The sequence below is a fragment of the Mercurialis annua genome, linkage group LG8, assembly GCF_937616625.2.
Source record: "Mercurialis annua linkage group LG8, ddMerAnnu1.2, whole genome shotgun sequence".
In the NCBI taxonomy this organism is placed as follows: domain Eukaryota; kingdom Viridiplantae; phylum Streptophyta; class Magnoliopsida; order Malpighiales; family Euphorbiaceae; genus Mercurialis; species Mercurialis annua.
In genome coordinates this window covers 40718450-40732312 of record NC_065577.1, presented here as the reverse complement: position 1 = coordinate 40732312, position 13863 = coordinate 40718450, and the positions used below count along the sequence as shown (strand labels likewise).

General features: G+C 30.9%; 2 long non-coding RNA genes across 2 annotated transcripts; both read left to right on the top strand.

Annotated features, from left to right (window-relative positions):
• Positions 1-1588: 1588 nt before the first annotated feature.
• Positions 1589-5056, top strand: LOC126659783 (uncharacterized). Its single transcript, XR_007635072.2, has 3 exons — positions 1589-1750; positions 3804-3919; positions 4628-5056. It is a non-coding gene; the product is annotated as an uncharacterized LOC126659783 (long non-coding RNA).
• Positions 5057-8554: 3498 nt separating this feature from the next.
• LOC126659782 (uncharacterized) lies at positions 8555-12017 on the top strand. The gene is made up of 3 exons (XR_007635071.2): positions 8555-8711; positions 10765-10880; positions 11589-12017. It is a non-coding gene; the product is annotated as an uncharacterized LOC126659782 (long non-coding RNA).
• Positions 12018-13863: the final 1846 nt, after the last annotated feature.

Genomic DNA, 13863 nt, shown 5'->3' with positions numbered 1-13863 from the left:
GCATTGAAGCTATATAAAGTGATGAACAAGAATTTAAGGATTGTCGTAGTGAGAATAAAAATCAAATTAGAAAAGTGATTAAGAGGCAAAGTGATTGGAATAAGGGTGTGTGTTCTCTGACAAATAAAGTCATGAGTAGAAAGTGATGTGATAAGGAGACAAGACAATTGGGTACCAGAAATATCTTTTCTGACACCTAGAAAGGTAGTAGAAGGTTGTATGCGTGTGCTCAAGATAGAGACACGAGTTGTATGATGTAATTGGTGAGATTTTCACGAATCAAAGTGAATGGAATCTCAGGCTGAGAAATTGATTTAGAAAATTTCGAAGCTATGATTACACTGCAAAAACATTACAGAATAGGAAATGTTATGGCAAATGTGTTGAGTACAAAATCTTCGGATAATCTCACGCGTGATGCAAAGGCATTGACTAAATTCTTAACTCGGAAATATTATAATTTTCTAGAGAAAGAATTCTATGGTAGAAGGAGGTAAGTTTCGGTGTAGGATTGGCATATGAATTACGGAATTGTTAAATAATGAAGTGTATTTGGAGAAAGAATCATCACAAGTTAATTCTGAAATTGATTCAGATTAAAAAAAAGGAGAGAATCTAAGGACGTTACGAAATAGAAAGTACAGTGACGCAATGGTGTAAAAAAAAAAGCTAAAAGAATAAGATTTGACATAAGAAAGTGGTAAGTACGAGTTTGACATATGAAACTCGGAAAAACATAGAGATGAGTGAAGGAGTTGTAAAGATGTAGTCGATATGAAAATTGTGAGAGAAATGGGAATAAGAAAAGACAGTGATATTTGGATGAGAACGCAGTGGGAATGATAGGTAGTGTCGGTAAACATTACGAGAAAGTAAAAGTAATTAATGAGATAAGGACCAATGAAAGAATTGTATATATTGGAAAAGAGAAGAGGTAAAGTATCGGAGTAGCGCAGTGGAAGCGCAAAGGATTTATATTTTACATTAAAATGAGTAACTGGTAAGCACAAACGAGTTTTAAGCAATTCGAGGACGAATTGTTTTTAAGTGGGGGAGAATGTAATACCCCGAAAATTTAAGGATGTAATTTTAAAAGTCCGGACGGTGAAATTAGTCCCGTTGACTTTTAGGCCGGGAATAGAAAAGTCAATTTGACGATGTAAGGTCATAATCGAGTCAAATTGTGTGAATTATGTGATTACGTGTTAGAAATAGATTGCGTGCTATTTATTATGTGCAGTGGCATTTTCGTAAATAAATGCAAAATATTTTAAAATGAGTTTTAAAATATTGTAAAATAGGTTAAATATGAATTTGACTTTTTTAAGGTAAAATAATAAATAAGAATGCATCGGAATTGGTTTCTGAGAAAATATTATTTATGTTAAAAACCGTTAAAATAGTATGTAATTAATTAATCATAAAAATAAATATACTATAAAATATAGTGTAGAGACAAAGAGGAGAACAAATGGGGTGTAAGGGTTGTGACACATGTAGATACATGTGTCATGGAAACAAAAAAGGGTTGTAGAGATTGGACACATGGCCTTACATGTGTCATTCTTACCTACAAACTTGGGAGTTAAGTTTGCATGTGATATTACTTTGTTTTTATTACCAAAAATAGTAAAACATTTTTATTACTAAAAAGTAACTCTTCTTCTTCTCCATTTTTCTCTCTAAAACCGTACCCACCCACACTACCACCTTCAACTCCATTTTTCTTCACTTTTGAACCAAACTAAAGGTAAATTACTTGTTTATAATATTTATTAAACATGAATGAAGCTTTTATGTGGTGTTTTGGTGTTTATTTCGAATATTGTGTGGTAATAATTTTGAAGTTTAAAAATTCGGAATTTTCTATAGATTATAGTTTTAAAAGATGATTAAGTTAATGGGTTTTTGTTATTTTTAAATTTTAATTCGTAATTATATGAGGATGGTTTTAAAAGCTTAAAAACTTAAACTTTTCTTTGGATTATAGCTTTAATGGATGATTAAACTATTGGGTAATTAATATTTTTGAGTTTTGGTGCTTAAATCAAAGTGTTGAGTTTTGGGTGTTCTTGAAACAAAGTTTTGATTTTTAAGTTGATAAAAAATCCGAAAATTCCATGGAGTGTTCTTATATGAAATTTTGAGGATTTGAGTGTTCTTGAACTCTAGAGAAAAAGGTTAAAGATTTAATTATTTATTAAATCCGAAAATTATAAGAATAAAAATATGTGTTGGGTTTGTATGGATTGTTGGTTTTAAGCTAAAAGAAAATATATTTTTATAAGAAATAAATTAAATCCGAAAATTTTATGGGAGTTTTATGGTTTAATGTGGATGATTTTTCTAAGTTCAAAAGGTTTGATTTTTATCTCAAATATAGACTTATAAGAATGATCAAAGACATGGGTTGAATTTATTTTCAAATTATGGTGAATTTTTCAAAGGTCTATGCTTTAAAAATGTGAAATAAATCCTTTGAATTTTCATGATTTAATTAAATCCGAAAATTACATGTATAATCTAGACATGAGTTTTGATAATTTAGAGTTAAAAATTACATGTTAGTATTGTTGCTAAAATTTCCATGTAATATGATTTTATTTGGAATTTTTACATGCTAAAGTTGATTTTATTTATGGAAGTATGTTATATGATAAATTGCTAGAATTTTTGTACATGCAACATGGATTTATGGTTGTATGGATTATTTGAGAGATTTAAAGAAAAAAATGAAAAGTCTTGTATGATTGTTTATGTTAAAAGTGGTTAAGTGTTGGTGATATTGCATGTTAAAAAAATAGTTAACATGACTATATGATTGATTGGTTATATGATTGTTGATTATGTGTTATAATGGTTTATTTTGATTTTAGTCATTAAAAAAAATTCAAGTGTGTTATGTGATTAAATTCATAGATTATTAAAATTTACATTTGATTGGATTTTAAGTAAAAATGGGCGGTAGAAAATGAGACTTGACCGAGGCCGAAAGGGGCCGGAGCGATGTGGATTTTGGACTTTAATTCTAAAAGATAGAAATTGTTAATTGGTCTAAAATTGGAGGAAGAAGGAAAATAAGAAATTTAAATAAATAATAAAAGTGAGTATATTTATATGGCTTTATTTTAAAGTATATGAAATAGAGTTTTGAAATTTTAGGCTAATGTCATAAGAGTTTTTATATTATGGGCTTGTTGAGAAATGAATCCAAAAGTCTAAAAGAGTAAGAGTTAAAGAGTTAGAATGGTTATAGCCTAATTAAATTAGATGAGCAATTTATTAAAGAATAAGATAATCAATTTAATTACTTAATTAAATTGAGTTAGAAATAGAACGGAGTAATGAGAACCCGAGAGTGGAAATAAACCCGAATTTTAATAATTAAAATATTATTAATTAGTTCGGTAATTAATGGAATAAGGGTAATGTGATAAAAGAGAAATATGGTAATTTGATTAGTTTAATGAAACTAATTAAAAAGATAAAAGAAAAATAATTATTTGTGAATAATTATGAAAGGCCATAGATTTGGAATGAACCTTGAATTTATTTCAAGTGTTTTCCTGAATCGAACCCGATAGAGTAGGTTCGTAATTCTCGAATAGTCGAGAATGAGAAGGAATCGTGAATCGGTTACGTTGAAATAACGACCGAAAAGGATAGTGTTTTGTGAAAAGTTTTTAATGTGATGATTGTTTGTATACGATATGATATCGTATTTATGTGGCTACGTGTTTAGAGGTCGGTAATAGATTTAGAATTCTATTTTGAAATCGACTTAACACGATTCCTGAATATAGATGTGACGGAAAGTCAACTATTGACGGATCAAATTGAAGGAGCACCGGTTGGAATAGACCGAGTGGCTAATAGTGGATCATCGTGGCGTATTTAATTATTTATGGAGCGACAGTCTGTGAGTTTGCATTATTACATGCATACATTAAAGTAATAAAATTACTATTATTACTTTAATGTGGAAAATTAATATCGTAAAACATTTTAAATATATCGTATATTTATTTTGAGTAAATAAAATTATTATGAAATGAGTCTATGAAACGTGCCATCCTATTTGGGCTATAATAGGACTATGTGATCACTAGTTATTGCATGCATATTTATTTTTACGTTAAGTGGATGTGGAAATCTAGACGACGGTCTAGAAGTCTGAGACGACGGTCCAGACATAGCGGGAGAGCTTCTAAGACGACGGTCTAGAACCCCGAACAAGTTAACGGTGACAGAACGATAGAGTTCGGCCGATTGATTTAAGAACTAACGGCGTCATGGAACACTTAATGTTATCGGTCGTTGAGTTCATGAGAAAAGTTGGGAACAGTCTAAAGAAAAGTTTAGAACTGTAAAGGATAGTGGAAAATAAACTAGAGTCGAGTGAATCTATGGGTTCAGCCGACTAGTTTATTAAACTAAGTATGAAAGGAGACTTAGAGGAATATGGATTAGAAATAACATTTCATTCAAAAGCTTTACGTTTCTGTGATTGAACCAGTACTAAATATTTTAATACGACTATTTTATAACGGGTTAAATTATTTAATGTGTGTTTGTAAGTTGTAAACTCACCAGTATATCTGACCCACGTTGTGGAACTATTTTTCAGGAATATTGCCTGTGTCTGGACAAGACTTCATCTTTTTGATTCATGAAGTCTTCGTTTTGCGTATATGGTAATTGGTCTTATTTTGATCTGTAGAGCTGCAGTAGAATAGATAGACAGACGCCTTAGCATGTCAGTATTTGCGATGTTTGCCACGCATGAACTTTGTTTTGTTTTCATCGCACGATTATAATATATTTTAACGACATGCATTAAGGTATTGGAAAATAGTTGCAACCCGGGTACACGGTAGTACCGGGAGTTTTGAGATACAGTGTAAAGAAAACTGTACGCAACTATGTTATGTGTATAATGTGGGGCCCAGCGTGGCTATATGCATGATTGCATGTTATCGGTTTTGTAAAAGACGGTATTCGAGGAATACGCGTTAAAACGATAACTAGTAATTGAAAAGTAATGGTTTTAATTTAATGAATGTGTTTGCATAATGAAATGCATTTAAATCCATAATGAAATGGTCTGCATAGTGAAATGCAGTTATCACCATAATGAGATAGTGTGTGCATAATGAGATGCATTATTAACCCCAGTGTAGTGGGTATGAAACTTGAATACATTAATTAAATAGGAAATTAATTGTAAAGTTTCATTATGATTTTATCGGAACGTTTTTAAACAGAGATTTTAAAATGTTCGAAAATGTGTTTTGAATTCCGCGAAAAATTTGAAGTGATTTTTAAAGTGTTTTTAAGGCTTGCTACGGGTTTCGGAGCAACCACTCCCATTCCCTAGCGCCGGTCTCGATGCCGAGAATCGGGTCGTGACAAAGGTGGTATCAGAGCAATGGTCGATGAGTTGGGCCATTGCGTGAAAATGTGTGAGCAATATTCAAAAAAGTCGAATGATTGTATAGTGATAAAGTGTAAAGGCTTAGAAATGTCTATCTTGTTCCGAGGAATTTATAAGTATTCATAGGAATCTACTGCAGCATATAAGAATTCGAATCATGTCTTTGTTATGTCATCGTTTTCAAAATCCTCGATCTTCAGCTTTCCCTTAGGAAGTGAGTCTGTGATTATGTGCTTATTTGCAATTCTATGATTCGTTGATTAAAGTTGATTTCGGTTAATGAAAACCGAATATGATTGCATGTTTTTCAGTATTTAAAACGTGCTAAAATGTGATATGTGGGAAGTATGAAAATTGATTGTTTAACATTTTATGTGAAAAGTTATATGGTTTATGTTTGACTATTCAGTGATTATATGTTTAAAGGATGATATGCGATTTGTTTGCGCATTTGAATTTGATTGGTTGCTAAGTGAGCAACGTGATTTGATTAGAATGAGTGGCTAAAAATAAGTGGAAACTCATGTTGTAGAAGTAGAACATGATAAAGAGGAGACTCATGATGAGACCTCTGTTCAGGGTAAAGGAAATGACCCATTACCTATAATAGGTAAAAATCGCGAACAATAGATAATAGATATAGAGGCGTTGTCGTTGACATCGAATTGATCAACGAAAGAAGAAAGCGAAGAATGATTTCTACAGAGTTGGAAATGTCTAAAGCAACTTATTTAAAGGAGTGTCAAATTATTTTCAAAAGAGTGTTATTGTAAACTTGTGATCACAAGGGAATAAAATTTAAATGAGATTTTCTTTGATTTCAAAAAGTGAAAATTTTGAAAGTTTATTGAAAAGAAAAAGGGGACGCCCTATGTTTTAAAGTGAATTTGAGTTTTAAATAAGTTTTGCTGGACATAACTCTGTAGTATCGAAAGAAGTTTGAGATAATCAGCATTGTTCGTGGGACAAAGAATTCAAGTACGTTCCGATATTCAAGTATAAGGAGAAATTCTTATCGAATATCCGGATTTCTACTCGAGTAGAAATTCGATAGCGATAGAGTAGAATTATCAGGTATTTTAGATGATAATACTGATAATGTAAGCTAGGTATATCCTTTGAGATATAAGGATTACGCGGCGGACCGAGCGAATAGATCGATTAAGAGTACGCTAGCGAGATGTTGCACTAAAGATAGAGTAGCTAATACGAAATGTAGAAAGACATTGAGTAAGTGGAACCAATTGGATGTGTAGAACCATCCTATTATAATAAGTAAGTGCGTTTGTGGTTAAAGACGATGTTAATACCAAAGTATAATTTCATCTTTTACGAGATATGATGAAATGGAAAAGGCGCAATCTTGAAATAAAGAGTAGAGGTGAGTAAAGGATTAATAGAAAAGAGTATAGAAAGTGTCTATGATTAAAGATAATCTGGTAAATCTCGTGTATTGGTCATGAACGGGATTCATGAATTATTTAATGAAACATAAGTATAAATGGAAGAATGGATAAGTGAAAGTTAGCATTGAAGCTATATAAAGTGATGAACAAGAATTTAAGGATTGTCGTAGTGAGAATAAAAATCAAATGAGAAAAGTGATTAAGAGGCAAAGTGATTGGAATAAGGGTGTGTGTTCTCTGACAAATAAAGTCATGAGTAGAAAGTGATGTGATAAGGAGACAAGACAATTGGGTACCAGAAATATCTTTTCTGACACCTAGAAAGGTAGTAGAAGGTTGTATGCGTGTGCTCAAGATAGAGACACGAGTTGTATGATGTAATTGGTGAGATTTTCACGAATCAAAGTGAATGGAATCTCAGGCTGAGAAATTGATTTAGAAAATTTCGAAGCTATGATTACACTGCAAAAACATTACAGAATAGGAAATGTTATGGCAAATGTGTTGAGTACAAAATCTTCGGATAATCTCACGCGTGATGCAAAGGCATTGACTAAATTCTTAACTCGGAAATATTATAATTTTCTAGAGAAAGAATTCTATGGTAGAAGGAGGTAAGTTTCGGTGTAGGATTGGCATATGAATTACGGAATTGTTAAATAATGAAGTGTATTTGGAGAAAGAATCATCACAAGTTAATTCTGAAATTGATTCAGATTAAAAAAAAGGAGAGAATCTAAGGACGTTACGAAATAGAAAGTACAGTGACGCAATGGTGTAAAAAAAAAAGCTAAAAGAATAAGATTTGACATAAGAAAGTGGTAAGTACGAGTTTGACATATGAAACTCGGAAAAACATAGAGATGAGTGAAGGAGTTGTAAAGATGTAGTCGATATGAAAATTGTGAGAGAAATGGGAATAAGAAAAGACAGTGATATTTGGATGAGAACGCAGTGGGAATGATAGGTAGTGTCGGTAAACATTACGAGAAAGTAAAAGTAATTAATGAGATAAGGACCAATGAAAGAATTGTATATATTGGAAAAGAGAAGAGGTAAAGTATCGGAGTAGCGCAGTGGAAGCGCAAAGGATTTATATTTTACATTAAAATGAGTAACTGGTAAGCACAAACGAGTTTTAAGCAATTCGAGGACGAATTGTTTTTAAGTGGGGGAGAATGTAATACCCCGAAAATTTAAGGATGTAATTTTAAAAGTCCGGACGGTGAAATTAGTCCCGTTGACTTTTAGGCCGGGAATAGAAAAGTCAATTTGACGATGTAAGGTCATAATCGAGTCAAATTGTGTGAATTATGTGATTACGTGTTAGAAATAGATTGCGTGCTATTTATTATGTGCAGTGGCATTTTCGTAAATAAATGCAAAATATTTTAAAATGAGTTTTAAAATATTGTAAAATAGGTTAAATATGAATTTGACTTTTTTAAGGTAAAATAATAAATAAGAATGCATCGGAATTGGTTTCTGAGAAAATATTATTTATGTTAAAAACCGTTAAAATAGTATGTAATTAATTAATCATAAAAATAAATATACTATAAAATATAGTGTAGAGACAAAGAGGAGAACAAATGGGGTGTAAGGGTTGTGACACATGTAGATACATGTGTCATGGAAACAAAAAAGGGTTGTAGAGATTGGACACATGGCCTTACATGTGTCATTCTTACCTACAAACTTGGGAGTTAAGTTTGCATGTGATATTACTTTGTTTTTATTACCAAAAATAGTAAAACATTTTTATTACTAAAAAGTAACTCTTCTTCTTCTCCATTTTTCTCTCTAAAACCGTACCCACCCACACTACCACCTTCAACTCCATTTTTCTTCACTTTTGAACCAAACTAAAGGTAAATTACTTGTTTATAATATTTATTAAACATGAATGAAGCTTTTATGTGGTGTTTTGGTGTTTATTTCGAATATTGTGTGGTAATAATTTTGAAGTTTAAAAATTCGGAATTTTCTATAGATTATAGTTTTAAAAGATGATTAAGTTAATGGGTTTTTGTTATTTTTAAATTTTAATTCGTAATTATATGAGGATGGTTTTAAAAGCTTAAAAACTTAAACTTTTCTTTGGATTATAGCTTTAATGGATGATTAAACTATTGGGTAATTAATATTTTTGAGTTTTGGTGCTTAAATCAAAGTGTTGAGTTTTGGGTGTTCTTGAAACAAAGTTTTGATTTTTAAGTTGATAAAAAATCCGAAAATTCCATGGAGTGTTCTTATATGAAATTTTGAGGATTTGAGTGTTCTTGAACTCTAGAGAAAAAGGTTAAAGATTTAATTATTTATTAAATCCGAAAATTATAAGAATAAAAATATGTGTTGGGTTTGTATGGATTGTTGGTTTTAAGCTAAAAGAAAATATATTTTTATAAGAAATAAATTAAATCCGAAAATTTTATGGGAGTTTTATGGTTTAATGTGGATGATTTTTCTAAGTTCAAAAGGTTTGATTTTTATCTCAAATATAGACTTATAAGAATGATCAAAGACATGGGTTGAATTTATTTTCAAATTATGGTGAATTTTTCAAAGGTCTATGCTTTAAAAATGTGAAATAAATCCTTTGAATTTTCATGATTTAATTAAATCCGAAAATTACATGTATAATCTAGACATGAGTTTTGATAATTTAGAGTTAAAAATTACATGTTAGTATTGTTGCTAAAATTTCCATGTAATATGATTTTATTTGGAATTTTTACATGCTAAAGTTGATTTTATTTATGGAAGTATGTTATATGATAAATTGCTAGAATTTTTGTGCATGCAACATGGATTTATGGTTGTATGGATTATTTGAGAGATTTAAAGAAAAAAATGAAAAGTCTTGTATGATTGTTTATGTTAAAAGTGGTTAAGTGTTGGTGATATTGCATGTTAAAAAAATAGTTAACATGACTATATGATTGATTGGTTATATGATTGTTGATTATGTGTTATAATGGTTTATTTTGATTTTAGTCATTAAAAAAAATTCAAGTGTGTTATGTGATTAAATTCATAGATTATTAAAATTTACATTTGATTGGATTTTAAGTAAAAATGGGCGGTAGAAAATGAGACTTGACCGAGGCCGAAAGGGGCCGGAGCGATGTGGATTTTGGACTTTAATTCTAAAAGATAGAAATTGTTAATTGGTCTAAAATTGGAGGAAGAAGGAAAATAAGAAATTTAAATAAATAATAAAAGTGAGTATATTTATATGGCTTTATTTTAAAGTATATGAAATAGAGTTTTGAAATTTTAGGCTAATGTCATAAGAGTTTTTATATTATGGGCTTGTTGAGAAATGAATCCAAAAGTCTAAAAGAGTAAGAGTTAAAGAGTTAGAATGGTTATAGCCTAATTAAATTAGATGAGCAATTTATTAAAGAATAAGATAATCAATTTAATTACTTAATTAAATTGAGTTAGAAATAGAACGGAGTAATGAGAACTCGAGAGTGGAAATAAACCCGAATTTTAATAATTAAAATATTATTAATTAGTTCGGTAATTAATGGAATAAGGGTAATGTGATAAAAGAGAAATATGGTAATTTGATTAGTTTAATGAAACTAATTAAAAAGATAAAAGAAAAATAATTATTTGTGAATAATTATGAAAGGCCATAGATTTGGAATGAACCTTGAATTTATTTCAAGTGTTTTCCTGAATCGAACCCGATAGAGTAGGTTCGTAATTCTCGAATAGTCGAGAATGAGAAGGAATCGTGAATCGGTTACGTTGAAATAACGACCGAAAAGGATAGTGTTTTGTGAAAAGTTTTTAATGTGATGATTGTTTGTATACGATATGATATCGTATTTATGTGGCTACGTGTTTAGAGGTCGGTAATAGATTTAGAATTCTATTTTGAAATCGACTTAACACGATTCCTGAATATAGATGTGACGGAAAGTCAACTATTGACGGATCAAATTGAAGGAGCACCGGTTGGAATAGACCGAGTGGCTAATAGTGGATCATCGTGGCGTATTTAATTATTTATGGAGCGACAGTCTGTGAGTTTGCATTATTACATGCATACATTAAAGTAATAAAATTACTATTATTACTTTAATGTGGAAAATTAATATCGTAAAGCATTTTAAATATATCGTATATTTATTTTGAGTAAATAAAATTATTATGAAATGAGTCTATGAAACGTGCCATCCTATTTGGGCTATAATAGGACTATGTGATCACTAGTTATTGCATGCATATTTATTTTTACGTTAAGTGGATGTGGAAATCTAGACGACGGTCTAGAAGTCTGAGACGACGGTCCAGACATAGCGGGAGAGCTTCTAAGACGACGGTCTAGAACCCCGAACAAGTTAACGGTGACAGAACGATAGAGTTCGGCCGATTGATTTAAGAACTAACGGCGTCATGGAACACTTAATGTTATCGGTCGTTGAGTTCATGAGAAAAGTTGGGAACAGTCTAAAGAAAAGTTTAGAACTGTAAAGGATAGTGGAAAATAAACTAGAGTCGAGTGAATCTATGGGTTCAGCCGACTAGTTTATTAAACTAAGTATGAAAGGAGACTTAGAGGAATATGGATTAGAAATAACATTTCATTCAAAAGCTTTACGTTTCTGTGATTGAACCAGTACTAAATATTTTAATACGACTATTTTATAACGGGTTAAATTATTTAATGTGTGTTTGTAAGTTGTAAACTCACCAGTATATCTGACCCACGTTGTGGAACTATTTTTCAGGAATATTGCCTGTGTCTGGACAAGACTTCATCTTTTTGATTCATGAAGTCTTCGTTTTGCGTATATGGTAATTGGTCTTATTTTGATCTGTAGAGCTGCAGTAGAATAGATAGACAGACGCCTTAGCATGTCAGTATTTGCGATGTTTGCCACGCATGAACTCTGTTTTGTTTTCATCGCACGATTATAATATATTTTAACGACATGCATTAAGGTATTGGAAAATAGTTGCAACCCGGGTACACGGTAGTACCGGGAGTTTTGAGATACAGTGTAAAGAAAACTGTACGCAACTATGTTATGTGTATAATGTGGGGCCCAGCGTGGCTATATGCATGATTGCATGTTATCGGTTTTGTAAAAGACGGTATTCGAGGAATACGCGTTAAAACGATAACTAGTAATTGAAAAGTAATGGTTTTAATTTAATGAATGTGTTTGCATAATGAAATGCATTTAAATCCATAATGAAATGGTCTGCATAGTGAAATGCAGTTATCACCATAATGAGATAGTGTGTGCATAATGAGATGCATTATTAACCCCAGTGTAGTGGGTATGAAACTTGAATACATTAATTAAATAGGAAATTAATTGTAATGTTTCATTATGATTTTATCGGAACGTTTTTAAACAGAGATTTTAAAATGTTCGAAAATGTGTTTTGAATTCCGCGAAAAATTTGAAGTGATTTTTAAAGTGTTTTTAAGGCTTGCTACGGGTTTCGGAGCAACCACTCCCATTCCCTAGCGCCGGTCTCGATGCCGAGAATCGGGTCGTGACACTATAGCTCTTATTGAATTAGTAGCACTATTGCTGCAAGAGTCATTTTGCTCGTATTTCTGTTGTTCCTACTTGCATATTCACTGTTTGAGTCTTCAACAATTATTCAAATAATTAAATATTCGACTTGTTCGGTAAGATAAAGTTGGAAAAAATAACGAGGGTGCTCGATTAGAAGCTTTAATCATTTGAGGCAACGTTAATTGAATATGCAACTCTTCCTTTTCTAAAGATATCTAAATTAAACATAAAGATTTACTAAACTATTAACAATCCTCTTTTTAAACCAATAAAGGTCTAAAGCTGAAAAGACATTATTTTTGATTTACCCTCATGAAGCGAACCCACATCTGATTTGGAGCTATAAAAAGGAACTAAAATGTGTTGACTTTATCGGATATTAAACTCCCTGGGTCACTCAAGTCTCAGGAAATCTCAAAAAGGTCACTAAAGTCAATTTTCTTACAAAATGGTCAATGAACTATACCTTTTATTACAAAACGGTTCACCCATATAAAACGACGTAAAAACGTAACATTTGTGCTTACGTGGCAAGCCAAAATTACAAAAAGGAACATAGTTCAGTGACCTTTGTGTAATAAAACATATAACCCAATGACTTTTTTGTAATTCACGAAAAGTTTAGTGTTTTTTTCGTAACAACAGAAATATTTTTGTAATAAAAGGTATAGTTCAGTGACCACTTTGTAAGAAAATTGACTTTAGTGACCTTTTTAAAATTTCCTGAAACTTGAGTGACCCAGAGAGTTTAATATCCTGACTTTATCAGTTAGGATAATATAAGTCATAGTTTTTCATATTCAAAAGAATTTATTTATTATTTTGATAATTTCAAAAAAAGAAATTGAAAGAGATGTTTGCGGTTACAAGTTAAAATAGTGGTTTAGGTGGAATTATGTTTTAAAATTCAACCCTATTGCCAATATATAGAGACAAGGCGGTAGTATAATAACAACGACAATACCTTAGCCAGTTCTTCATCCATACTCGGAGAGAAAATCACTAAAAAAATATTTTATTTCAGAGTTTAACGCGTGATTATTTGCTTGTTGGCTTGCTTGCCTGAGAATTCTTTAGTCTATAATTGATAGCATGCAGAAGCGAAAAGAGAAACTCGTTCATACTATTTTTTTATACCTGGTCCAAGTCTGATAACAAACGCAAACTCCAAAAAGAAAAAAGGGTTATTGGATCAATTTTTCACTTCGGCACTATTCTAAGTACATTATAATTGAAAAATTATCAAAAAAAATTAAAAATGACATATATTTATTAAAATCAAATATTATGTTTTGATAAATATATAAAATATTGACCTTAAAAACTCCCGACCTTTTAGCCCCTTTTCAATCCTACCCTGACGTTGATAATTTGTCAATTTTACCCTATTTTGCATTTTTATGTTTCAATTGTACCCTGAAATATTAAATTAATGTCTTTTTCATTTGGAAAAAAATTTAAAAACATTCTC